The sequence below is a fragment of the Bos indicus x Bos taurus genome, chromosome 1, assembly GCF_003369695.1.
Source record: "Bos indicus x Bos taurus breed Angus x Brahman F1 hybrid chromosome 1, Bos_hybrid_MaternalHap_v2.0, whole genome shotgun sequence".
Lineage (NCBI taxonomy): Eukaryota > Metazoa > Chordata > Mammalia > Artiodactyla > Bovidae > Bos > Bos indicus x Bos taurus.
In genome coordinates, this window is record NC_040076.1 from 92,183,587 (window position 1) to 92,211,353 (window position 27,767).

At 36.1% G+C, this 27,767-nt stretch overlaps 1 protein-coding gene and 1 non-coding gene across 3 annotated transcripts in view; one reads left to right on the top strand and one right to left on the bottom strand.

Annotated features, from left to right (window-relative positions):
• NAALADL2 (N-acetylated alpha-linked acidic dipeptidase like 2) overlaps positions 1–27,767 on the bottom strand; it is a 1,546,902-nt gene that overhangs the window by 1,268,969 nt on the left and 250,166 nt on the right. The gene's annotated exons all lie outside the window — the stretch shown is intronic.
• Positions 23,040–23,168, top strand: LOC113899637. The gene has a single exon (XR_003512948.1). It is a non-coding gene; the product is annotated as a small nucleolar RNA SNORA56 (small nucleolar RNA).

The window sequence follows — 27,767 nt, forward strand, 5'->3', positions numbered from 1 at the left end:
AAACAGACTGACCATACTAAATGTTGGCAATGTGGATAAGTTTTAGAATTCTCATCTATCATTGGTGGGAATGGAAAAATGATATGACTACTTTGGAAAACAGATTGGTAGTTTTTTTACAAATCTATGGTCCAACAATTTCACATCTAAATGTTTACTTAAGAGAAACGAACACGCATGTTCACATAGACCTGTATACAAATATTAAAATCGCTTTTATTTGTAATAGCCAAAATATTAAAACAATCCAAACGTCTATCAACAGGTGAATAAATAAATTGTGATATATCCATCCAATGAAACTTTCCTGATCAATGAAAATAAACAATCCATTGGTAATTGCTCCAACATGGATATTTCTAAAATAATTATACTGAGTAACAGGAATCAGAGTAAAGAGTACATACTCAGTGGTTTAGTTTATACAAAGTTCTAATACCTACTGATGCAATTAATTAATAGTGAAATTAAATATATTAGTAGTTGCCTGGGATTGGGGAGGGGATTGGGAATGAGGAATTAAAAAGGGTCATAAGGAAACTTCTGTGGATAATGGATACCTTATTATCTTGTCTGTGATGATGGATTCATAGATGTAAAGGTTTGTCAAAAGTTCTCAAATTGTATACTTTAAATATGTGTAGTTTGTTGTATGTCAATTTTACAACCATAAAGTTCTTCAGAAAGAAAGACTAAAAAAAGTATTAGAATAAAATATCCAATATGTAATCTGAAGATGATCAATGAAGAGATATTATTTCAGTGTCTGACTATCTTACAACCTGCTTTACCTTCTCTGGCATCTGTCCAATAACTTTTAGTGGTGGTTTTTAAGTCCATGTAAGATGTAATTTAACATATCATTTATTATAATATTCATGAAAATATTATAATTATATATTTTAAAATAATGATTATAATTATAAATTTATTTGGATTTTAATATGCATTTATAAATATGAATTAATTTATAAACATAATTATATAATCATTCAACTAGTTGAAACTAAAGTCTTCTTAATGCACTTAAAATAGCCAAACATTTTTCCATGGTTTAAAATCTCCCTTTTCATTTATCTTTTTAATATCATAATACTCTTAAAAATAGATCATTATGCTATAATCTTACTGACATTCTTTTTGTTCCTCTCCATTAGGAACATGTCAACTTCCATTTCCCTTAGGATATTGCACTTGCTGAAGCATTTTTAAACACTTTCCACAGGTCATCATCTCAACTCCTACATCCTTAGGGAAATCATCATCATAATACAATCCAATAGTCTACTACACCCTTCTCAATCATTTTTTTTTTTATCACACCACCCTACTTCATTTTCCTTATTGTATTTTCTGATTTGTCCCATTTATTTATTTATTTACTGGCTATTGTCTATCTGTTTTTCATCACTAAAATGCAAGTACAATAGCTATGCACTTTGTTTTGTTCATCTCTGTAACTCCAGAGTGTAAAACACACCTGAAACAGGTAGGTAGTTGACACATTATTTTAATGGATAAAATGTTATATATATAGCATGATTTTAGTGTAAGAAGCAAGTCTGTTGCAAGTAGGCACTTGCTTCATCATGGCTGTCTCATGAAGACCAATAAACTGATTTTAAGTGATCAACTTTGGATGCAAACTTTGGATGACAGATTTGGCCATTGAAATAGATTGAATCTAGAATTACAGTCACTAGATGTCAAGTTCCAAGTAGAATATGTGGCTAAGTCACTTCAGTCGTGTCCAACTCTGTGTGACCCCATAGAATATAAAGTTGAATAAATTGAATTTAGTTCAAGTTATTTTTAGTGATGTCATTTTTAAAAAACTAAGACTTTACTAACTTACTTCTGGGCTCCCCTGATAGCTCAGCTAGTAAAGAATCCAGCTGTAACGCAGGAGACCCTGGTTCAATTCCTGGGTGGCAAATTTCCCCTGGAGAAGGGATAGGCTACCCACTCCAGTATTCTTAGACTTCCCTAGTGGTTCAAATGGTAAAGAATCCACCTGCAATGCAGGAGACCTGGGTTCAATCCCTTGGTTGAGAAGATCCCCTCGAGGAGGGTACTGGGAACCCACTTCAATATCTTACGTGGAGAATCCCCATGGACAGAGGAGCCTAGTGGGTATGGTCTATGGGTCTCAAAGAGTCGGACAGGACTGAGTGACTAAGCGTAGCACAACTTACTTCTACAATTTTACAGCTATTTGCTAAAAATAGAAATTTTGTGTCAAAATGCTGTAACCTAAAAACTTCCACCTTTAGTTACTTAGTAAACTAGGTAATCTTGTGTCATTTCCACTGAAGAGCAACTAGATCCAGCACCAAATGTAAATTTTGTCACATTGATGCTTTCAGAAGAAATAAGAGAAACCTTCAAATTGTCAAATAAACAAACAGATAAGTAAACAACTAATAAAACAAAAACAGTAAGCAGTTTGGATGATGAGAGGGAGGACTGAAATAGACATTCTAAGCAATGTCTATGCAAGGGAAATAATTAAACTTCGTCCTCTCCGATTCTATGGTACCCTAAAGAGGGACTAAATTTTTCCAAAATCAATAATCCTCCAAATTCTCAGAAAAAAAGCAAATACAATCTTTTCCAAAGGAAGACATCTTCATTAGGACCTGATATTTTCCATACATCAAAATCAGTCACATATAAGTTCATAAATAAAGCTATACACTCACTGAAACAAGCCCTCATCAGTGTTATTTGGCAGAAAGAACAAAAAAGATATACGCCCAAAAGGAAATTATAAATTAGAATTTATAACTAGACACAATAGAATAACATGTGATATTTTGACAGAAATATTTTATGATATCATAAAAAATAAACAGCAACATTTTATTTTCAAAAAGTACCAGGAAGTGTTGAAACCAATTACATTGTACCTTAGAAATAAAATATAAATGTTTTAATTAGAAATGCATGGCTAAATGCTTGCTTACCCTCAACTGAGTATAAGAAGTAGATAATAAAGCTAAAGAAACTACTCAATAATGCATCAAAGAGAGCAAAGATGACAAAGAATTTAAGGAGTTTAAAGTATCTTCAGCATCAAATGTAAAAGCTAATATTCTAAATGAGGTCAAGGGGAAAGAGAAAGAAGGAAAGGCAATATTTAAAGACCTATTCAACTTAGAATTTTCTGAAACTGATACAAAAGAATTTATATAAGCAGGAAGCATAATGAATTATAAACAGGATGAAAAATACATAAAAGTTGATAGACACAATAAGGAAACTAAAGAATCTCAAAAACAAAGAATATTTCAAACCATCAAAGACAAAAGACAGATCTATGGTAGTCTTATAACTAGACAGCAGATTTATCAATGGCAACTATGAAAGCCAGAAGATTGTAGAATGATACCTTCAAAATCTTAGGAGGAAATAACTTTCCATCTATATTAATAAAACCATTGACATTATCTTTCAAGAATAAAGGTAAAATAGTATCATATAAAATTTATGAGAACTTACTACCAATGTACAATTACAATCAAAGCTGTTTGAGATAAAGAATGTAGAAGTGAATTTAATAAAGAATCTTAAACTGAGACTATTTTTCTAGTATTAAATGCAGTACTAATGATTTGTTTTCAGGAAAATAACATTACACACTACATTGAATAATTTAGTTTTAATGTTTTGGTTTTATATTTATTGGTATTTCTGATTGTATTATGATTATATAAAAACCATAAGTTTAAGAAGGGTTTTCCAGGTGGCACTAGTGGTAAAGAATCCACCTGACAATGCATGAGACGCAGGAGACTTGGGTTCAATCCGTGGGTTGGAACGATCCCCTGGAGGAGGACATGGCAATCCACTCCAGTATTCTTTCCTGGAGAATCCCATGGAGTAAGGAGCCTGGAAGGCTACAGTCCATCTGTTCACAAAGAGTGAGACATGACTAACGTGACTTAGCACATACACACATAAGCTTAGGATATGCACAGGTGGTTTCAAATTTATACACACTTACATTATGTTTAATAAGAGTAATGTTAAAAAATACAAGTCCCTGATACATAGTTTCTGTTTAAAAGAGTTCTTAAAGTCCTTTAAACATGATAAGCACTGCATTAGATAACCCTTTCTGTCTCCTGCAGCTCTAAAATTGTTTACTTTCCTTTCTGCATCAATCATATGTCATTAAACAGTTTCAACTTATTAATAAGTCTATTTACTGCACATGAATAAAGAAGCAGACTTCAACCTTTCAAGAATTTGAAGATTCCCCAGTAGCACAGTGGATAGGAATGTGCCTGCCAATGCAGGAGACATGGATTCAGTTCTTGGTCCAGGAAGATTCCACATGCCATCAAGCAATTGAGACCAAGCTCAAGAGCCTGTGAGCCACAACTACTGAGCCTACATACCACAACTACTGTATCCCGCACACTCTATGACTGCAAGTCACAACTTGCCCACGTGCTGCAGCTACTGAGCCCCCACACCTAGAGTCTGTGCTCTGCAACAAAGGGGCCAGTACAATGAAAAGCCCACACAGTGCAACTTAAGGTAGCCTCCATTCACCACAATTAGATAAAGCTGATGCACAACAAAAAAAGACCTCGTGTAACCAAAAATTAATTAATTAATTGAAAAAAAGATTTTGAGCTAATGAAACTTATTAGAAGCTTACAAATTCATCTCTCTATTAAGTCTTCTAATGAATATTACACTTATGCAAACATGATGTTTTACTTGTTTGCATAATTCCATGCAAAGGTAAATGTAAGTGATTGTACTTGTACACAAGGTTGAAATCTATACCAAAATACAAAATGTCTACACGTGCTGTGCTTAGTCGCTCAGTCATGTCTGACTCTTTGCGACCCCATGGACTGTAGCTCGCCAGGCTCCTCCTGCCATGGGGATTCTCTATGCAAGAATACTGGAGTGGGTTGCCATGCCCTCCTTCAGGGAATCTTCCCACCACAGGGATCAAACCCAGGTCCCCCACATTGCAGGTGGATTTTTGCCATCTGAGCTACCAGAGAAAAGTGCTTGCTAATTTTGTAAGAATATACCACATTCTGACTTTTCTCTGTCCTATTAGCTTCCCACAAGATAAAACGACTGCTCTGTAAGGATGAACTTTAAAGTATATGAAAATAGTGGCTTTGCCATCATTTAGGAGCTTTATGTTTCTATGTTTATTTTTTACTGCAAAGTCAAAATCATGCAAAATGTTTTAAAATTTTTTTTAGTTATGCATTTGGTATATGACTGACAAATGATCAAACATTTACATTTTAAAATATTTTATAATTTTGCATTTATAAGTCTGCTTGATTAAAGATGTTGCCTTGTCCTTTTCCTTCTGCTGCTTAAAACCAGCTGTTTTAAATTCTATTGCACTGCTGCAGAAGAACTTAGTAAGACTTGCTAAGAAAGGATATTTTTATTGCCTCCATAAATCAGGTGATAAACCATGTAGAATGGTCAAATTTTAAAAACATTCAGAATATTGTTTTTATTGTCCTAGTATGTTTTTCATCAGGTATGTCTAGATTTCAAGTGTAATCAATTATTAAATACACAATTCTTTTTTAAGAAAAAAGGAAAAAAATTCCACACATCATAGTTTGGTAAGCCTAGATTAGGAATGGGGAAAAAGGTATTTGCATTTCAACCCTGCCAATAGAGACCTAGGTAATTATTATTATTATTATTATTTTTTAGGTAATTCTACCTGTCTTACCCCTAGTTGTTTTTTTTTTTTTTTTCAAAACTCAAAATAAAGACAGAAAAAACTAATGTGTTTACTGATACTTGTATTAATCAAGAATATTTGCAACTTTAAGTATCAAAACTTCAACTATAAAGGCTTAAACAAGTTTTTTCTTTAACTTTTTAAGGATTCAGCACTCTCATCAAGGGAGTTGCTTTTTTCCCACATAAAAAGAGGTTGAGCCCTCAAACTACAAGAAATATTAGTTACGCTAATCAAAAGACACCCAGGTGCTACCATATGTCTCCTCTCCCGAATCTGGCCACTGACTTTTAATCTTCCTTGTTACATGCCATAGTTCCATGAACTACATTTGCTTCAGTAAATAAGTCATATCTGTCTACTTTACACCAAAAAGCAGTGCTATATTTTTCCTGAACACACCTCCCATCATACCCTAGGGTAGTCCCTCTTCTATCTCACTTTGCAGAACTGGGACATACATTCATATAAATTTAAAAAGTACACTGAACAGAGAGGGCAACATGATTAGCAGAATTGGTTTAAACCAGTATTTCTTAATGGGAAGACCAGGAATATTTTAATTGGACAATTCTTTGTTATGCAGGACAGTTCTGCATATTCCAGGACACTTAGTATCTACAACCCAGGGCATTTAATGTCAGTATCACCTCTTAGTTCTTTTGACACTCTAAAATATCCTCTGTTCAGTTCAGTCCTGTCAGTCAGTTGTGTACGACTCTTTGCAACCCCATGGACTGCAGCACACCAGGCTTCCCTGTCCATCACCAACTCCCAGAGCCTACTCTAACTCATGTCCATTGTGTTGGTGATACCATCCAACCATCTCATCCTCTGTCATCCCTTCTCCTCCCACATTCAATCGTCCCAGCATCAGGGTCTTTTTCAATGAGTCAGTTCTTTGCATCAGGTGGCCAAAGTATTTTAGCCTCAGCTCCAGCATTAGTCCTTCCAATGAATATTCAGGACTGACTTCTTTTAGGATTGACTGGTTGGATCTCCTTGCAGTCCAGATCAGATCAGATCAGATCAGTCGCTCAGTCATGTCCAACTCTTTGAGACCCCATGAATCACAGCACGCCAGGCCTCCCTGTCCATCACCAACTCCCGGAGTTCACTCAGACTCACGTCCATTGAGTCAGTGATGCCATCCAGCCATATCATCCTCTGTCATCCCCTTCTCCTTCTGCCCCCAATCCTTCCCAGAATCAGAGTCTTTTCCAATGAGTCAACTCTTCGCATGAGGTGGCCAAAGTACTGGAGTTTCAGCTTTAGCATCATTCCCTCCAAAGAAATCCCAGGGCTGATCTCCTTCAGAATGGACTGGTTGGATCTCTTTGCAGTCCAAGGGACTCTCAAGAGTCTTCTCCAACACCACAGTTCAAAAGCATCAATTCTTCGGTGCTCAGCCTTCTTCACAGTCCAACTCTCTCATCCATACATGACCACAGGAAAAACCATAGCCTTGACTAGACGGACCTTTGTTGGCAAAGTAATGTCTCTGCTTTTCAATATGCTATCTAGTTTGGTCATAACTTTCCTTCCAAGGAGTAAGCGTCTTTTAATTTCATGGCTGCAATCATTATCTGTAGTGATTTTGGAGCCCAGAAAAATAAAGTCTGACACTGTTTCCACTGTTTCCCCATCTATTTCCCATGAAGTGATGGGACCAGATGCCATGATCTTTGTTTTCTGAATATTGAGCTTTAAGCCAACTTTTTCACTCTCCACTTTCACTCTCAAAATTTCTAAATGTTCCTTAGAGGTACAGCACTTCCATTAGTTGAAGTTGGGCACATTTCCATGCTGAACAAGGCTGAAATTCTGTTGCAAATTCAGAAAAATGATGAATGGGTACCTGGCAGGCAATCATAATGCCAACAATGAATTCTAAGTTCCCTTTTAGTTCTAACGTCTACAATTCTGTGAAGATACATTAGGCTTAGACAAACACATTTGATTCTTTAAAAAAAAATCGCTATTCCAACATTGCATTCTCACAGGCAAAAAACTTTATAACATTTTCCAGTGTATGCAGAATTATTTATTTCCTCTTTCTTCAGCACAATATTGTTACACTAACCTAGTAATGCAATCTGTAAATTTTTTCAGATAGTTTGTTATTTTTGTTGGAAAATCAATGTTTTAATTCATATTGGAGAGTAGAAGAGAAATCAAATACACCAAACAGAAGCAAAAAGAGCCAATGATTATACCAACGGTGGTCTTGAGTCCATGGTTCAGGAGAAAAGTGAGAGTGGAAGAACATGAACTCCTGAACTCATTCTGAGTATTGAAATATTTGCCAGTTCTTTTCCACTGACAGTTCTAAGTAAGGTGTCTACATCGCACTAAGTGTAATGAAATTAAAATGTTCTCATTTCACATAGTTCTAGTGTAGGCTCTGTACATATGATAACAGAGGAATTGTCTTGTTCATCTTGTGCTGTGTGTGCTCAGTCACTTCAGTCATGTCCAACTCTTTGCGACCTATGGACTGTAGCCCACGAGGCTCCTCTGTCCATGGGATTCTCCAGGCAAGAATACTGAAATGGGTCACTGTTTCCTACTCCAGGGGAATCTTCCCAACCCAGGAATAGAACCCATATCTTATTGCAGGCAGATTCTTTACCCACTGAGCCACCTGGGAAGCCTATTAGCACACTAAGACCCCTAAACCTTGTTCCCATTAGCTCATGGTATCAGAATGTGGAGAAGCAAATCTACAGATGTCTCCTGACTACCTTCATAAGGCATGAAACTGGTCTGTTATCAACTGCACACAGGCCTCCTGAATGCATGGTTTCTCCAGCCCTGCAGAGCCCCTTAAACTGCTGCTGTAAGCGACATATACAGTAAACAAGGGCACCAGTATAAAGACAAATGTTAATTTAATACTGTCAGAGCAGCATTTCGCATACTCTCATGGAGCACAGGATACAGGATATGTTCCTATTGTACCATCAAGGATACAAGTTTAGTGAATAAATGAGTTTCTAGGGAAAAATTATACAATAAAATTCTTTTCTATGTCTTCACAAAAATTTTTGTATCCTATTTTTGTGTGCTTAAAATTATAATGGAGAAGGCAATGCCATCCCACTCCAGTACTCTTGCCTGGAAAATCCCATGGACAGAGGAGCCTGGTAGAATGCAGTCCATGGGGTCGCTAAAAGTCGGACATGACTGAGAGACTTCACTTTCACTTTTCACTTGTATGCATTGGAGAAGGAAATGGCAACCCACTCCAGTGTTCTTGCCTGGAGAATCCCAGGGACGGAGGAGCCTGGTGGGCTGCCATCTATCGGGTCACACAGAGTTGGACACAACTGAAGCACCTTAGCAGCAGCAGCAGCAAAATTATAAATGTTCTCAAACACTGAGAAAATCAGAATAAAATTTCTTTGCTTCTCACCTAAAAGCAATGATTTCTGGAGCCCTTGGATTCTATAGAAGTTCCTCTGGGTTTAGCAGTGGGCATGTTGGAGGAAGAACAGAGCAAAGAAGGTCAATAGTTTAAGCTTGACATTTTACACCTGCTTTAACTATGCATTCTCATATATATATATATATATATATATATATATATTACAGCAAATATACAGCAATATATATATATATATATATATATAATTTATTTGTGTTCTGTGTAAAATTTTGGCATAAATGCAACTATTATAAATAGTTTTGGAATCACTGGTCTACAATATTGGATAGGTGCTACTCTTGGTTGCTTCATTCCCAGGAATGGAAAATGTCTTCAAAGTTTGCTCAACGAAGTCCACTTTCCAAAAATAGTTAACCATTGTTCCAAGGCAAGTGACCTTGATGATATCCATTAAAAAAGTAGGGACTGGAATTTTTTCTTCATTTATGTCAACAGCACTGCTCCCTGGAGACAGAAATGCAATCTGCCCTTGAAGAGAAGAAGGTGCTGTGCAAGGTGCTAGGGAAATATATTAATAAGACATGATATCTTCCCTCAAGGAGTTTACAAGACAGCACATAGCAGAGATGTAAATCCATCTCATTTTCTTAAAGAACCAGTTCAACCTACAGCCTTCTAAAGAACAGAAACATATAATAGACGCCATCCTTTCAACCACAGTAATTTAACTAAAAGCAGACAACTTATACATGTTCAGCAAATTATATTCTCTCTATCTGAAATTTGAAATTAGGTCAGTGATTCTGAGTCAGTGATTAAGAAGAAGAGATGGGGAACTGTACAGCAAAAAAGGATCCACGCTGGCACTTAGGTAGGATCAAGTCACATATGGACTGAAATTATGAAGAAGCTGGGACTGAGGCCCTTGCAAAGATAATCAGTTTGCAGAAGTAAACAAAATAAATATGCAAAGAAAGAAATAAAGAGAAAAGAATAAATGTCCTAAAGATAGAAGAAACTACATTTTTCCAGTTTGCATGAAGCCCAATGAAACCACTGACAAATGAATTCCCTGTTATTTCTCAAGATCTTTGTAATGAGCCCCTTTAAGATGCAGTTAAAGTGGGTGCGGCTTCCTCTTTCTTCAGTCAAATGATTGGTAACTAGAAGCAGGATATTGGAAGGCAACTGTATACAAAACTCTCTGGAAGCCACACAGATGTTATCATTATCCATGGTATACCGACTTACTGACTTTTGAATTTCCTCTTTATCTTTCATTCTTTATATTATTCTTTGTATTCCTTGCTGCCTATACCTCTCTCCCTCATTTTACTAATATTCATCTTAAGTTTTTTATTTTGAAAAAGTGCTTGAAAATTTACTGTACAGTTTCTTTAAGAATTTATTTATATATTGGCTTCTATATACTCTTACATTTGTATAAAACAATTATACATATTCTCTACAATTGTACATATATTAAATGATGGTATCATAAATACTGTTCAATGAGATTTTATGAAAGAAGTATTTATTTCCTTTCTTAGTTTTTCAATTTCACCCCCCAACTCTGAATAGTACACAAGTATTATTACTGGTTTACAGGCAATTCAAAGATACCATGTCACATCAACCTTTCCAACATAATCCTTGTTGTATTGTTTATCTATATTTTTTCAACTAAGAAACAAAATAAAAGTTGTATTATCTTTTTGGTCATAGATTCTGAATACTAGACTTAGAAATTTTCTTGTTAGTGAAATAAGAACTAAAACATGAACAATTCATATTCTAAATAATATTTTAGAAAATATTTTTGGAGCTTATAGACAAAATGTGTTTTAAGACTCAGGGCCCTGTAGACTACTACTTCTAAGTAAAACCATTTGAAAGTTTGACATGAATTAAGGAAATGAAATGCAGTAAGCTCTCCATGTCATAAAACAGCAGGCTTTCGTACATTCAAGCTGCATGGGCTTTGGCATTCAGTTCTAAATGGACTCAAATTAGGCAGTAATGATCAAGGCCAAGAAAAGCCTGGTGAGTAATGACCAGATGTGAAGAACTAATGGTCAAGGGCATGTTGGACAATTATCGTCTACTGGGTTTTAATCCCCAAGAAATATTATTTACTGAGGCTTCTACGTTGATCACAGACTTAAATGGATGTTGAGCATTGATTTTCATTTATTTTTTTTACTAGCTTCTATTTACATCTACATGCTGAATTTCACAAAAATCATGAATTCACTTATGCCTTTACAAAGAGGACACTCAATATCAGTTACTGTATCATCAGGTTTAACTAACAAACAAAATGTAGCAAAGTAGGAAAATATTTAAAAAGCTATATTAAGAAGTCCATAATTTTGTATAACACTTTACATATAGTATATACATTATCCTCATAAAAACATATGAGATAAAAATAGTCAAATTTAGTATTGGCTTCTTATAGGTAAGAAGTACTTATAGCTGTATTTCATTTAATACTAAAACCATATAATTATCCCTATTTTAATTATGAAAAATTTGAGATGGGGATAGGTCTAGTAACTTGTCTTTAAAGATGCCCAACTATCTCTGTTCATGGTAAGCTTAGCATGTCAGTAATTTTTTCCATGATGCCCAAGGCTAAAAGAGAAAGATAATGCACATCTAGTTTGGCAACTTTAGGAGCTCCCAGACTCCTTTCTCCAGTGAGACAGCCATAACAAGTAAAAATCTCATAAAAACTGACCATTTAAAGTTTATTAAAATTGTCCTACAGGTGCACAGTATAAAAGGAAACATTTGTTCAAGAAAATCTACACTATCTCAGTACAAATAGTAAGAATCTGTTGCTTGAGCCACAGCCTGCTTCCTCCCTTCCCTCCCACCAGCTCTGTGTGATTCAAACTACAGGCCAAATGAAAGAAAGTGAAAGTGAAAGTCGCTGAGTCCTGTCTGACTTTTCGTGACCCCATGGACTATACAGTCCATAGAATTCTCCAGGCCAGAATACTGGAGTGGGTAGCCTTTCCCTTCTCCGGGGGATCTTCCCAACCCAGGTATCGAACCCAGGTCTCCCACATTGCAGCCGGATTCTTTACCACCTGAGTCACATAGATGGGGTCAAAAATTCAATGCTCCCTGTCCCTCCAACACTCAGACAAGGGCTATGATATCTCCACAGAGGGCCAGGCCACCAGCATACCTCATCCTGCTCCTTCTCTGTGTTGTATAAATTCCAGGCAAGTGTGACCAAGAAGGCAGGGATTCACTTTTTACAAACAGTCCCACTCATAACACAGAGCTTTTAGGATAAGCATGACAGATGAAGAATACTGGAACTCAGTAGCACTTGATCCAGCTTACTTATAGAGTGAAGTTCCATGCTAACAAAGACAAGGCAAAAAAAATCAAAGGCTACTATTCCACACAGCATTCTGCTTTTACATCTGAGATGGTAAAAAGCTCTACACAGTCAGCAAAAACAAAACCAGGAGCTGACTGTGGCTCAGACACTGAACTCCTTATTGCCAAATTCAGACTTAAATTCAAGAAAGTAGGGAAAACCACTAGACCATTCAGGTATGACCTAAATCAAAACCCTTATGATTATACAGTGGAAGTGAGAAATAATTTAAGGGACTAGATCTGATAGAGTGCCTGATGAACTATGGATGGAGGTTCGTGACACTGTACAGGAGACAGGGATCAAGACAATCCTCAGGAAAAAGAAATGCAAAAAAGCAAAATGGCTGTCTGGGGAGGGCTTACAAATAGCTGTGAGAAGAAGAAAAGTGAAAAGCAAAGGAGAAAAGGAAAGATAAAAGCATCTGAATACAGAGTTCCAAAGAATAGCAAGAAGAGATAAGAAAGCCGTCCTCAGAGATCAGTGCAAAGAAATAGAGGAAAACAACAGAATGGGAAAGACTAGAGATCTCTTCAAGAAAATTAGAGATACCAAGGGAACATTTCATGCAAAGATAGGCTCAATAAAGGACAGAAATGGTAGGGACCTAACAGAAGCAGAAGATATTAAGAAGAGGTGGCAAGAATACACAGAAGAACTGTACAAAAAAGATCTTCATGACTCAGATAATCATGATGGTGTGGTCACTCACCTAGAGCCAGATATCCTGGAATGTGAAGTCAAGTGGGCCTTAGAAAGCATCACTAAGGCATCACGAACAAAGTTAGTGGAGGTGATAGAATTCTAGTTGAGCTATTTCAAATCCTAAAAGACGATGCTGTGCAAGTGCTGCACTCAATATGTCAGCAAATTTGGAAAACTCAGCAGTGGCCACAGGACTGGAAAAGGTCAGTTTTCATTCCAATCCCAAAGAAAGGCAATGCCAAAGAATGCTCAAACTACCGCACAATTGCACTCATCTCACACGCTAGTAAAGTAATGCTCAAAATTCTCCAAGCCAGGCTTCAGCAATACGTGAACCACGAACTTCCAGATGTTCAAGCTGGTTTTAGAAAAGGCAGAGGAACCCGAGATCAAATTGCCAACATCCGCTGGATCATCAAAAAAGCAAGAGAGTTCCAGAAAAACATCTATTTCTGCTTTATTGACTATGCCAAAGCCTTTGACTATTTGGATCACAATAAACCGTGGAAAATTCTGAAAGAGATGGGAATACCAGACCACCTGACCTGCCTCTTGAGAAACCTATATGCAGGTCAGGAAGCAACAGTTAGAACTGGACATGGAACAACAGACTGGTTCCAAATAGGAAAAGGAGTACATCAAGGCTGCATATTGTCACCCGGCTTATTTAACTTATATGCAGAGTATATTATGAGAAACACTGGGCTGGAAGAAGCAGAAGCTGGAATCAAGATTGCCGGGAGAAATATCAGTAACCTCAGATATGCAGATGACACCACCCTTATGGCAGAAAGGGAAGAGGAACTAAAAAGCCTCTTGATGAAAGTGAAAGAGGAGAGTGAAAAAGTTGGCTTAAAGCTCAATATTCAGAAAACGAAGATCATGGCATCCAGTCCCATCACTTCATGGGAAATAGATGGGGAAACAGTGGAAACAGTGTCAGACTTTATTTTTCTGGGTTCCAAAATCATTGCAGATGGTGATTGCAGCCATGAAATTAAAAGACGCTTACTCCTTGGAAGGAAAGTTATGACCAACCTAGATAGCATATTCAAAAGCAGAGACATTACTTTGCCAACAAAGGTCCGTCTAGTCAAGGCTATGGTTTTTCCTGTGGTCATGTATGGATGTGAGAGTTGGACTGTGAAGAAAGCTGAGCACTGAAGAATTGATGCTTTTGAACTGTGGTGTTGGAGAAGACTCTTGAGAGTCCCTTGGACTGCAAGGAGATCCAACCAGTCCATTCTGAAGGAGATCAGCTCTGGGATTTCTTTGGAAGGAATGATGCTAAAGCTGAAACCCCAGTACTTCGGCCACCTCATGCGAAGAGTTGACTCACTGGAAAAGACTGATGCTGGGAGGGATTGGGGGCAGGAGGAGAAGGGCACGACAGAGGATTAGATGGCTGGATGGCATCACTGACTCGATGGACGTGAGTCTGAGTGAACTCCGGGAGTTGGTGATGGACAGGGAGGCCTGGCGTGCTGTGATTTTTAGGGTCACAAAGAGTCGGATGCTACTGAGCGACTGAACTGAACTGAACAGCTATGTGTGAGATGGACAGAGGCAGATAGATTAACAGAGAAATTGGTGAAAAAGAAAGTCAAAGATATCCCTGCTAAAGCCATGAGCATCCAAGATGCTAACTGGAATTCACAGGAATAGATAAGAATAAGGTATGTTAAAGAAGAAGGTTAATATAACAAACATCATAAATAAATACTTGCTCTTTCTTCTTTCTGCTTCTATAAAAGTTACCAAATTATATAAAGTAATAATTATGACAACATATTGTTGGGTTAGTAAAATACAGAAATGTAATATCTATATAAAATAATAGCATAAAATAAAGAGAGGAAATACACCTATAAAAAATTAAGAATTATAAATCTCAGAATTAAGTACAAATCTGAAGCAGATTATAATAAATTGAGATAAATATGGTTAAACACTTGAGAAACTACTATGAAAATATCTCAAAATCTATAATAAAACTCATTCAAGGAATTAAAATGTTATTTCAGAAAACACTTACTTTGTGCAAAAATATGAAGTAAGGAAAGAACAGAGAAACAAAAAACCCATGAGACTTACATAGAATCAAAAGTAAAGGGTAGATGTAGATCCAGTTATATCAAAAACTATATAATAAACATTAAATATGAAACTCCAATCAAAAGACAGAGATTGTCAGATTACATAAAACAACATCCAGCTATGTGCTGTCTACAAAAGTATGTGTATTATACTCCAGCAACCATAAGAAAGTGGAATGGCTATAATACTATTAGAAAGCATAGATTTTAGGACAAAAAAAAAATGTTACTGAGACAAAGGACATTTTATTTTAATAAAAGAATCAAACTATCAAGAAGATAGGAAAATATAAAAAGTATGTATGTGCCTTAAAGCAAAGTGTCCAAAAAAAGAAAGTAAAATCTGACAGGATAAAGGAAGAAACAGACAAGAGTACTTGGAGACTTTACATTCTGTCATGCACAGAACACCTACAGAGCTTCAATAAGGAAATCGAAGGTTGAATGACAAACTAAACCTAATAGGATAATACACCAAACAACAGCAGAACAGACGTTCTCCTTAAGAATATTTTCTAGAATTGATCACATATTAGAGCATTAAACAAGTCTCAATAAATGTAAATGATTAACACTATACAGAGTATGTTCTCCAGTGACAAGGGACTGAAACCAGAAATCGGTAACAAAAAAAGATCGGAAAATGCACAGGTTTTTGAAAATTAAACTATATCCTCATAAATAAACAATGGTTTAAGGATGAAATCAAAAGAAAAATGGAAAATAGCTTGAGATAAATGAAAATTAAAATGAAGATATAATATACCAAAACTAATGGGATGTAGCAAATACTTGGACTTCCCAGGTGGTACTAATGGTAAAGAATCTGCCTCCCAATGCAGGAGACTTAAGAGATGTAGGTTCAGTCCCTGGGGTTGGGAAGATTCCCTGGAGAAGAGCATGGCAACCTACTCCAGTATTCTTGCTTGGAGAATCCCATGGACAGAGGAGACTGGCAGGCTACAGTCCATAGCGTTGTAAAGAGTCAGACATGACTGAAGCGACTTAGCATGCATGCAGCTAATACAGAGCTTAAGTAGAAATTTATAACCTGAAACACCTATATTAACAAAGAAGAAAGATTACAAATAAATAACCTAAACGTCCACTTCCAGAACTTAGAAAAAGAAGTACAAATCAAATATACCCAATTGCTACTTCTGTGGCTTCTTTGGAGAAACGTCTTTTCAGATTTTTTTTGCTCACTTTTACTTAGGTTTTAGTTAAAGGGCTTCCTTATATATTTTGGATATTAATCCCTTAATTAGATATATAGTCTAAAAAATTTTCCCCATTCTAGAAGTTGTTTTTCCACTCTGTTATTTGTATTCTTTGCTATGTCAAACAAGATTTTTGTTTCACATAGTCACACTTTTCAGTTTCTCCTTCTTTGTGCTTTTGAGCTCTTATCTAAGAAGTCACTGCCAAGACCATTACCATGAAGCTTTTCCCCTACATTTTCCCCAAAGAGTTTTATATTTCCATGTCTTATATCTAAATATTTAATCCATTTGGGGTTGATGTTTGTATATAGTGTAAAGTAAGGATCCAAATTCATTCTTTCATATGTGAATATTCAGTTGTTCCAACAGCATATTTTGAAGAGACTTGTATAGCTATGACTGATTCATTTTGCTGTATGGCAGAAACTGAAACAATATTGTAGAGAAAAGTATCCTCCAATTAAAAATAAATTTCAAAAAATGAAAAAAATTAGCTCTGACATTTTGCATTTCCTGAAGAATTGCTTGTTCTGGTCTTTGTTGATTCTTGTCTTTCCTTTTCTTGGAATTGTTTCTAACTTGATGAATTACAAGCTTAATATAGAAATAAAGAAAGATTCTGTTAGTCGTTCCATTGTGTCTGTCTCTTTTCGACCCCATGGACTGTAGCCTGCCATGCTTCATAAAAGCACATTTAAAATAAATTCTTTTTTGTTAATAAATTAAATTGGAAACAATAAAAAAAAGGAAATACTGGACACCACCATATTCATTTCCTTTCTACACTGCTATTCATATGGTAGCTGCTTTTAGCAATCAAACTTAAAATCCAGTTTTGTAAATATATGATGGCTTTCCCAGGTGGCTCAAAGGTAAAGAATCTACCTGCAATGCAGGAGACATGGGTTCAACCCCTGAGTCAGGAAGATCCCCTGGAGAAGGAAATTGCAACTCATTCCAATATTCTTGCTTGGGAAATTCCACAGACACAGGAGCCTGGCAGGCTACAGTCCATGGGGTCATAAATAGAGTTGCACATGACTTAGTGACTGCTGCTGCTGCTAAGTCACTTCAGTCGTGTCCGACTCTGTGCGACCTCATAGACAGCAGCCCACCAGGCTCCACCATCCCTGGGATTCTCCAGGCAAGAACACTGGAGTGGGTTGCCATTTCCTTCTCCAATGCATGAAAGTGAAAAGTGAAAGTGAAGTCGCTCAGTTCTGTCTGACTCTTCTCGACCCCATGGACTGCAGCCTACCAGGCGCCTCTGTCCATGGGATTTTCCAGGCAAGAGTACTGGAGTGGGGTGCCATTGCCTTTTTCAGACTTAGTGACTAAATAACAACAAAAATATATGATAGCATCAAAAGAGATACAGTACAATCTAATGTTGAAACAATGAACTTCAAGCTAGCAATTTGCATAGTATTCAATAGATGTTTGACAGATGTCAAATATCTTTGTGTTTTCCTTTAAAAATTAAAATATCCTGTGATGCTATTCTGTGACCCTTCTATGAGTTTTACTTTAGCGCCCTACTGCTTTGGAAACACTCTCCCTAGTAGATACCCTTGGTAAGCGGCAGAATATGGATTCACATGTCTAATTTTATAATTACTAACTCTCCACTTATTTCATGAAGCCAAAGTGCTGAGTGCCTTAATCAAAATGATTTAATCTCTGAAATAGGGTGCAATATCATCAAAATTCAGAATATTATAACTTTTATCAGATTCAAATTAAAGTCAAATGGTGAAATCAGCCTGGGTTAGCAAAACGAAGAAACTGTTAAATTTAGAAGGAGAATCATTTCAGAAAGAACTTGAGTTTTGACAAAGAATTGGGTAAGTTATTAGCATTGCATTCTGAGGACCATTTACTTAGACAATCACCTAAGCACAAGTCTAATAGGTAAAAAGTAAAGTTGTGTTTCACAGAAGGTTTTGAACATTTGGGCTTCTCAGGTGGCTCAGACGGTAAAGAATTTACCTGCAATGCAGGTTGGATCCTTGGATCAATAAGATCCCCTGGAAAAGGGAATGGCTATCCACTCCAGTATTCTTGCCTGGAAAATTTCATGGACAGAGGAGCCTGGTGGGCTATATATGGTCCATGGGGTCACACAGAGTCAGACATTTCAGATTTCAAAGCAAGTCTTTCAAATTTAACCTACAATCTAGTAATGTGAAAAGTAAAGTCGCAAATTCATTTCAGACACAATTTAAGAGGAAAACAACAGTAGCAAGTGTACATGTTTCTCTGTCATTGTGGTTTCTAGCACAGTATTCGGAGAAGGCAATGGCACCCCACTCCAGTACTCTTGCCTGGAAAATCCCATGGACAGAGGCGCCTGGTAGGCTGCAGTCCACGGGGTCTCGAAGAGTCGGACACGACTGAGCAACTTCTCTTTCACTTTTCACTTTCATGCATTGGAGAAGGAAATGGCAATCCACTCCAGTATTCTTGCCTGGAGAAACCCAGGGACGGCAGAGCCTGGTGGGCTGCAATCTATGGGGTCACACAGAGTCGGACACGACTGAAGTGACTTAGCAGCAGCAGCAGCACAGTATTAAGAAACAAATATTTTTATTGAGAATCTAGAGCCTATTTTAAGAATATTAAATTGGCTTTAGGCCAAAAGGGAATAAAATCCTAGCTGGTCCATTCATTTACTAGGTGTCTCAATGTCCCTGAACTTGAGTCTTCATAATCTATGCAATGAGAGTATTCTCACAAAATTGTTCCAGCATCAAGTGAGAAAAGCCTGAAATACTTAGCATAGTTTCCAGCATAAAATAAGAACTTATAGCTTGTGGTATCAATATTATTTGTTATTTCTAAGAGAATTATTAATCTCTTTAATTGCCCTTAATATCCAAATAGTAAATTCAGAGTATCTATTCTTAAAAGAAAATGAAAGGAAAGTCGCATATGCAAAGTCAATTTCAATCATCCACAGTAATGAGAAAACATAATTCCCAAAGCCCTTCTACTAATGATTGTCATGTTACACACACACACACATACACATTGCCCTTTTAAAGAATCAATTAGAACCTAGGTTTGGTATTTTAAAAAATTATTTTAAGTAAAAGTGAGTGCTTACAGTAAGAATTCTACCTTAAAAATCTATTTCATATCCAAAATGGTAGGAGTGGAGTGTTTCTATTCACCCTTTTCTAATAAATTAGGAAACACACAAAATTAAAGGCTCACAGGCATCATTCATGTCTTTGTCACTTGCATTTCATAAAAATGCCATTTCCATTAAAATGGCATTACATAAAAAAGAGATTTTAGCTGGGGGTACTTTTCAGCAGATTAGCCGTCCTAATTACATTTTGCTTGGGCTAATGTTAAAATTAGTTTCTATTCCAAAAGCACATATCAGCTGATAGTAAGAGAAGCACATTGCAACTTTCTAGGCAATGGAAAGAAACCACCTACAATTAAAGATGTGCCTAATTTAATCCACAGCAATCAGTGAGTACAGGCAGGCAAAAATGACTTAATGGTACTCATAACACTTAAATTTTTGATGAAATTCTACACAGAAAAGTACAATAAATTAAACACATAAAAGAAAAATATCACGATTTAAATCACACACTGGAAAAGAAAATCTCTTACTGTATAAAATCATCTTCAACTATAAATCAGAAAAGGATGCTTATGAAATTATTTACTATTCTATAGACAATTAGGACAAGTGATGGATTGATCTGTTTAAATAATTTAATGAAATCACATCTTGATATTTACCAGTCATTTTGAATGTACAATGCCTTAAAGTTCTGTCATGACTTCCAATAGCATATATTAAATATTTACAAGGATGACAAAGCAGCCATATTACGATTCAGTTATCTAAATGAATTTTTTGAAGGTGAAGGTTAGATTGAAGATCTTTTTTTTTTATAAGATCAAGGATCCATACTAATATTTTATGCATGAAAAAGTACAGTAGTAGTTGATGACCAAGAAATATTGATTAGTTAATATGAGTAGCATCAATAAAGAATAGCTTTCTTCTTGCTCTCACTTTAGAACAGCCTGTCCTAACATTTGAACTTTCCTAAATAGGATTTTTCTGACCTCAAATAATAAAAATAAAATTCAACTCAACACCCATTTACTGCACACCTATTATATGTAAAGCATTGTACAATGTATAGTCTTGTGAAGGGTACTACAGCAAGACAGGAAGCTGTCCCTTTACCATGCCTCTGCCTCAAGGAGTGTGTAATGAATTAGGGCAGTTCTTCTCAAACAGTGATATGCCTGGGTATCACCCAGGGATCTTGGTCTGGGGTGTAGCCTAGAATTCTGCACTTCTAACAAGCTCCCTGGTGATGTCCATACTGCTGATTAACAGACTACACTGGGGAAGCAAGGGATTTAGAGGCAAACAAAAATAGTAATTAATAAAAAGAGTACTACAAGCTCCATAATGGGCACAAGAGGAAGAGATTGCTCCAACTAGAAAAGAAAGCAGGAGTGGGGAATTTAAAGAGTAATACACAGGCAATGGCACCCCACTCCAGTACTCTTGCCTGGAAAATCCCATGGACATGGACAGAGGAGCCCGGTAGGCTGCAGTCCATGGGGTCGCTCAGAGTCGGACAGGACTGAGTGACTTCACTTTCACTTTTCACCTTCATGCATTGGAGAAGGAAATGGCAACCCACTCCTGTATTCTTGCCTGGAGAATCCCAGGGACGGGGGAGCCTGGTGGGCTGCCGTCTATAGGGTCGCACAGAGTCGGACACGACTGAAGCGACTTAGCAGCAGCAGCAGCACACAGGATAATTGGTATTCTTATGGATCTTGAGGGCTGAGGACTACTTTAATGAACAGAGAAAATAGAAAAAGGGCAATAGGGGAAAAACTAACAAATGTCAAGGCAGAGTGGAAAAAAATGTGACATATTTAGAGAGAATACTAAATAATATGGACAAGCAGAATGAGGGGAAATAAAGTGAGTTTTCATAATTAGCAAAAAATAAATATTATGCTTAGTGTTTTCATTATTTCTGTTAGTAATCATTGCCCTGCTACTTATAAAGTCCTTTCATGTTATCTTCAGGGTGTTCTTTTCACAACTGTGACAGAGATTTCTGTTGTTGTTGTTATTGTAACTCATTTATAGATAACGATTCTGAAGAAAATATGTTAACTGTCTTCAAACAAGTTTAAATGGTTAATGCTGGATTCAAACTCCAAAATTAATTTTTGCCCTTACAAAGCACTGTCTCCAGGAACTATTTCTAGAGTAAGAAGAAAACAACATATTTTAATTACAAATAACAATCCACAACTAAATTACTCTTTATCACAGTGGCCAGGTAACAAGAAAACCCTTGTCTTTCTTTCTGACTTAATAGGAATTTACCTAATGTTTCACTGTTAAACATGATATACCTTGTTAGTTTCAGTCAAGTTCCTTACAAGGATAAGAAAACAAAATTCCATTCATGGTTTTCAAAGAATTTTGATCAGGAGTATGTATTGAATTATAAAAGAACCACTCCGTTAATCAACAATATGACTTCCCAGACACTATCTATAAATGTAAATTATAGAACAAAATTGTGAAAGATAGTCTCTCTTCAATGAGCTGCCATATTAGTCATGGTTGTCATTGTTTACTTCCTAAGTCTGGTCTGACTCTTTGTGACACCACGGACTGTAGCCTGCCAGACTCCTCTGTCCACAGGGCTTCCCAACTAAGAATACTGGAGTGGGTTGTCATTTCCTTCTCTAGGGGATATTCCCTAAATTTAATGTATTGAAATCTAATAAAAATTAAATTAAAAATTAAAATGAATATAAATGTTTATTTAAAAACTCTCCCTAATATAATCTTAAAAACCAAAGCTATTGTAGACAACCCAAGCATTGAATATTCTATTGCTCTGAAAAAACAGATTCTCATTTTCAGTTTAATTTGCATGCACAATATGATGAATATTAGTCTCTAGTGCTAAAGCAAAAAGTTCAGAAAATAATAAAAGGCTTAAAAATGTTAAAAATAAATGTATTTAATTACATACAAACATACATAATCTATATCTATCTATAGCAGTATCTCTATTTATAAATATTTATAAATTATAATTGTATTGGGGTACTAAAGTTTGTATAATATTTGAAAATTTTTATATTATTTATTCTTTTTTCTTCTTAACTTATTCTGACACTCTTACTATATGCAATTTTGAAATAAAGTACACTAAAACTGGAAAAAATAATGTGGTAACAATAGGTTTAACTTTTATGTTAAAATTAAATATATTCAATATTTGACTCTGGTTAAATTTCTCTTTATCTTGAATTTCTTATTGAAGTGGACATTTTGGGCTTCTTTTTGAGTCTAACACCAAGCAGGTATGTCAGAATAAGTATAAAATATAAAATAATTTAAATTAATATATTTTTAAATATTTGTTTTCACAAGGATAAAATATAGAATGTAAAATAGAAAAAGCAGCAGTTATCCCTTTCCAGTCTGGCTTGTGAGACTCTATAGGGAGTCAATCTGCAATAGTTAAGTGGTTAGTTCTTCTGTCTAGGATCAGTGTTTTCATGGTGACTTTGGAGTTGCCATATGTTACCTGCCAGAGAGAGGTCATGGCCAAAGCAGTAAAAGCCCCCTAGACAGTTGCTAACGCATAAAAACTCCAAATCAGGAAACAAGAGAGTGAGAGTGACAAAACCTCTCCAGTAGCTCCATGGTTGGTCAAGAAAGAAAAGAAAAGAAGGGCAAGAAGGCCAAAGCTCCTCTAGAGAGTGCAGGTGAGCCTGGAGATGGGGACAGTGACACCACCAAAAAAAGAAGAAGAACATAAAAGTGGAAATGGTTCTAAGTAGTGGGGACCACTTTAAGCACTCTGTCAGCTGGAAGAAGAAATTAAAACCTTACTGAGAAAAATATAGAAAATGATTTCTCATGTCAGCACATTATAAAAGAAAAAATAATATGATTAAGACATATAAATATCATGAGTCTATTTGCTATATCTGCTCCCATATCACTAAAAGTACTTATCCTATTAACTATGCTTTCCCCTTGACATTAGAGGGTTCAACTCAGCCAATAAATACTTTGCACCATGCGCAGCATTATATTGTACTGAGATTATTGATGGTGCTTCTAATGTTGACCCTGAAAACAATCAATAACTGATGCTGACAGATTTAAATGCTAATACCCCCACAGAGGAGTATACCCAATTACCAAGATAATAATTGTCTTCAATTTTAGAAATGAAACACCCTACATATAGGCTACATATAATAATAAAGAGAACAGCAACAGTGAGGAGCTATTTTTAGAAGGAGCTAAAGAACTATTCCATGATAGATGGAAGCATTCTGAAGACCTAATGCCTGATATACATTCCTGCTGCTAATATCATGGAGCTCTTGTGTTCAGTAAGAGGAGAGCTTATTCACCTGCAACTTAGTAAGATGTTCAGTATTTTTTCTATGAGCTATGAAAATTAATTACAGACTATTTAAAATTTAAATTAGTCATTAGTTTAAAATGATGGGAATTAATTTAATATTCTACTATCATATACAAAGTATAATCATATAGTTGAAACCATGGAGAGATAGTTGAATTTTAATATAAAAAGTAATGTTTGGGTTCATCTTGAACTGGCTAGCTACAGTTGTCATTAAGTTTCTAAGGGAGAAAGTGTAATGAGTTAGATGACATCTATATTTATACCATATAAAATAATTGTGCTCTTCTTAATCACCAATATAATTGTAAAAGTTTGTCTTAAATTTGTATATGTAGCAAGGTGTGTATGTGTATGTTAAACATGGAAATCCCAGGTAATGTTAAAAACTGACATGGGTATGTACTGACATTAAAAATTAATCTAACAGTCACTGAATTCTAAGTACCAGGTATTCGTTCTCCTCTAGTCACAGTTGTAATTTTCTGCAGGATTGCCTAGCCCCTGCTTACTTCCCTCATCTCTTCTTGCTTCTCCCCATGTCTCTCAGAGCCCATTTATTAGGCATTCCCTCAATCCCTCAGTGCCTCCTACTTACTCTGCACCATTTACCTGAAATACAATTTACTCTTCTCCATACTTACCTAAATCCAATCCATCCAATGGATTATAAGGAAATTGCTTTTCCCCTCTATTTGTTGGTGTGATCTTATCTGGTTAATATTAGTATCCCCACTAGAACATAAGATATACAAGACTACTCCTGTATATGTGAGTTCTATGTCTGTTTTTCCTCACCAGTACACACAGCATCTAGTTTGGGCACTTTAAAGCATTACTTCAGTGAATGATCTATTTACACAGTTTATCACATCCTTTTTTTTTTTTTTTAATCTCATGACCAAGTAATATCATATTATTTTCCAGGTAGCATGTTATTTTGAACATGGCAAAAATAGCCAAAAGAAGACATTACTAGTTGAGTTTAGACTTTCAAATTTAAAGTAAAATAAGGAAAATAAACTATAATAATGATACATTTCTTCACAGAATTATGGTCAAATAAATTGTAAAACTGTAATATTTGGGTGAAATCAGGAGTCCTTTCTTGAATATCTGTTTTCAGACAACTGTCAAAACACATAAAGAAACAGAACAATAAAATCAAAATCAAATACACTTAAATAGTGCGCTTCTGAATGGGAGTGAGTCATTTTGAAAAGACACTGGAACACGCTTGGAGAAAGAAACAAAGGAAGACACAGGGCAAAGGATCCTCAAATGATACCTACCACAGAGCTCTCCATATCCATACGTTTACCTAACATCTGGCAGCTTGAATTAAAAAAAAGAAACATACTCCCTTTCAAATGTTGAGGTGCTTTCAAATGGAAAATTAACTTTAAGGCTAAATATATATCACAAATGATGCAATCAAAGTGCATTTAAATCTATGAAAGGGAATAAAAACAAGTTTCAATAACACTTTGAAATACTGTAAAAGGAATCGCTATGAAGCAATTTTTAATTACGAACTGAAATTGTGACATTATCCCTCAGTAGGAAATATGTAGTTACCTTCTTTAGTGTGCTTCAAGAATGAGATATGTTGAAAAAGAACAAAAACACACTAACTAATACATGAAGTTAAATGATATGCCAGTGGTCAAGCTCTAAAGATTGAGTGCTCTCAAACTCCAAGCATTTCAAAGATGAGAATCTCTATCTCAAGTGCATATTTCATCAAGCTATTATGGACAAGCAGGAAGCACTAAGAGATTGCATCTTTTCCCAAAATAAATTTCTAGTCATATGCCAGAAGTCTAATGCATTTTAGATAAATTAACAAAATACAGGTACCCATGTAACTCAAGATATAGCAACATTTCAACTCTGACAGCTTGACTGGCTTAACAATCATTTTATAATTGGTCACAGTGTAAATTTGTAAGGCTGCCTATGAAAAAAATTTATGAAGATTAACTAAATAACAGCTTGACTATCAATTATTTTTTAAGACATTATTACTTACACAATGCTATGTCAGTCCTACATCCAATCTTACTAAATTCAGTTCTCCATCCCTTTAAGATCATAAACAGTCCTTTCCCCTATACCATAACTTCCTGGAAAGTGAAAGTGAAGTCGCTCAGTCGTGTCTGACTCTTTGCGACCCCGTGGACTGTAGCCCACCAGGCTCCTCCGTCCATGGGATTCTTCAGGCAATACTGGAGTGCGTTGCCATTTCCTTTTCCAGGGGGTGTTCCCGCCCCAGGGACTGAACCCAGCTCTCCCGCATTGCAGGCAGACACTTTAACCTCTGAGCCACCAGGGAAACCCTAACTTCCTGGGGAAACTGTTAAATAGACATAAGCAGATTGGGCAAAGAGCACTATTAGATTAATGCCCCTTTTATACAAGACAGAATGATTTCCACGGACTAAGGGTGTACACTCTGTCAAATTATTTATGCTCTTGAATTTTCATACAGCTCATTTAATCCTCACATCAACCACATGAAGGGAATAATCATTATCATCCACACTTTAAGTACATAGAAATTGAGGATAAGGCAGGTCAAGCGAATTTCTCAATCTAACTAGTAAATAAAGAATAAGCACAATGAGTATAGAGTCTATTTGCTTCCAAAGTTCATATATACTTACAAAAAATTTCTACTAAATTTTGACTAAAGTAAAAAGCTTATTGAAACAACCCAATAAAGATGTAAAAAGCATAGCAATTCCATAGCATTCCATACCAATTCCTGTCCCACCACCTTTAAGTAACAAATGCAAACAGTGCACTGTATCCCCCCCATGCCTTTTTTATTAAGATATTTTTATTAAAGTACAGCTGACTCATTGGAAAAGACCTCGATGCTAGGAAAGACTGAAGGCAAAGGAGAAGAAGGCGGCAGAGGATGACATAGTTAGATAGCCTCACAGACTCAACAGACATGAACTCAGGCAAACTCCAGGAGATACAGAGGAACAAGGAGGCCGGGCATGCTGAAGTCCATGGGGTTGCAAAGAGTTGGATACGACTTAGCAAATGAACAAAAAATAGGCAAATAGTTGATTTAAAATGTAATATTAGATTCAGATATACAACATATTGGGCTTCCCTGGTGGCTCAGCTGGTAAAGAATTCACCTGAAATGTGAGAGACCTGGGTTGATCCCCTGGGTTGGGAAGATTCCCTGGAGAAGGGAAAGGCTACCCACTCCAGTATTCTGGCCTGGAGAATTCCATGGACTATATAGTCCATGGGGTTGCAAAGAGTCAGACAAGACTGAGTGACTTTCACTTTCATACAACATAATACTTGATATTTTTATAAATTATATTTAAAGTTATTATAACATATTTTTTAGTTTGCTGTGCTATATATTATATCCTTGTATCTTACTTATTTTATACCTGCTGCTACAGCTACTGCTAAGTCGCTTCAGTCGTGTCTGACTCTCTGCGACCCCATAGACGGCAGCCCACCAGGCTCCCCTGTCCCTGGGATTCTCCAGGCAAGAACACTGGAGTGGGTTGCCATTTCCTTCTCCAATGCATGAAAGTGAAAAGTGAAAGTGAAGTTGCTCAGTAGTGTCTGACTCTTCGAGACCTTGTGGACTGCAGCCTACCAGGCTCCTCCGTCCATGGGGTTTTCCAGGCTAGAGTACTGGAGTCAGGTGCCATCACCTTCTCCGTATTTTATACCTAGTTGTTTGTAACTTAATTCAATTCAGT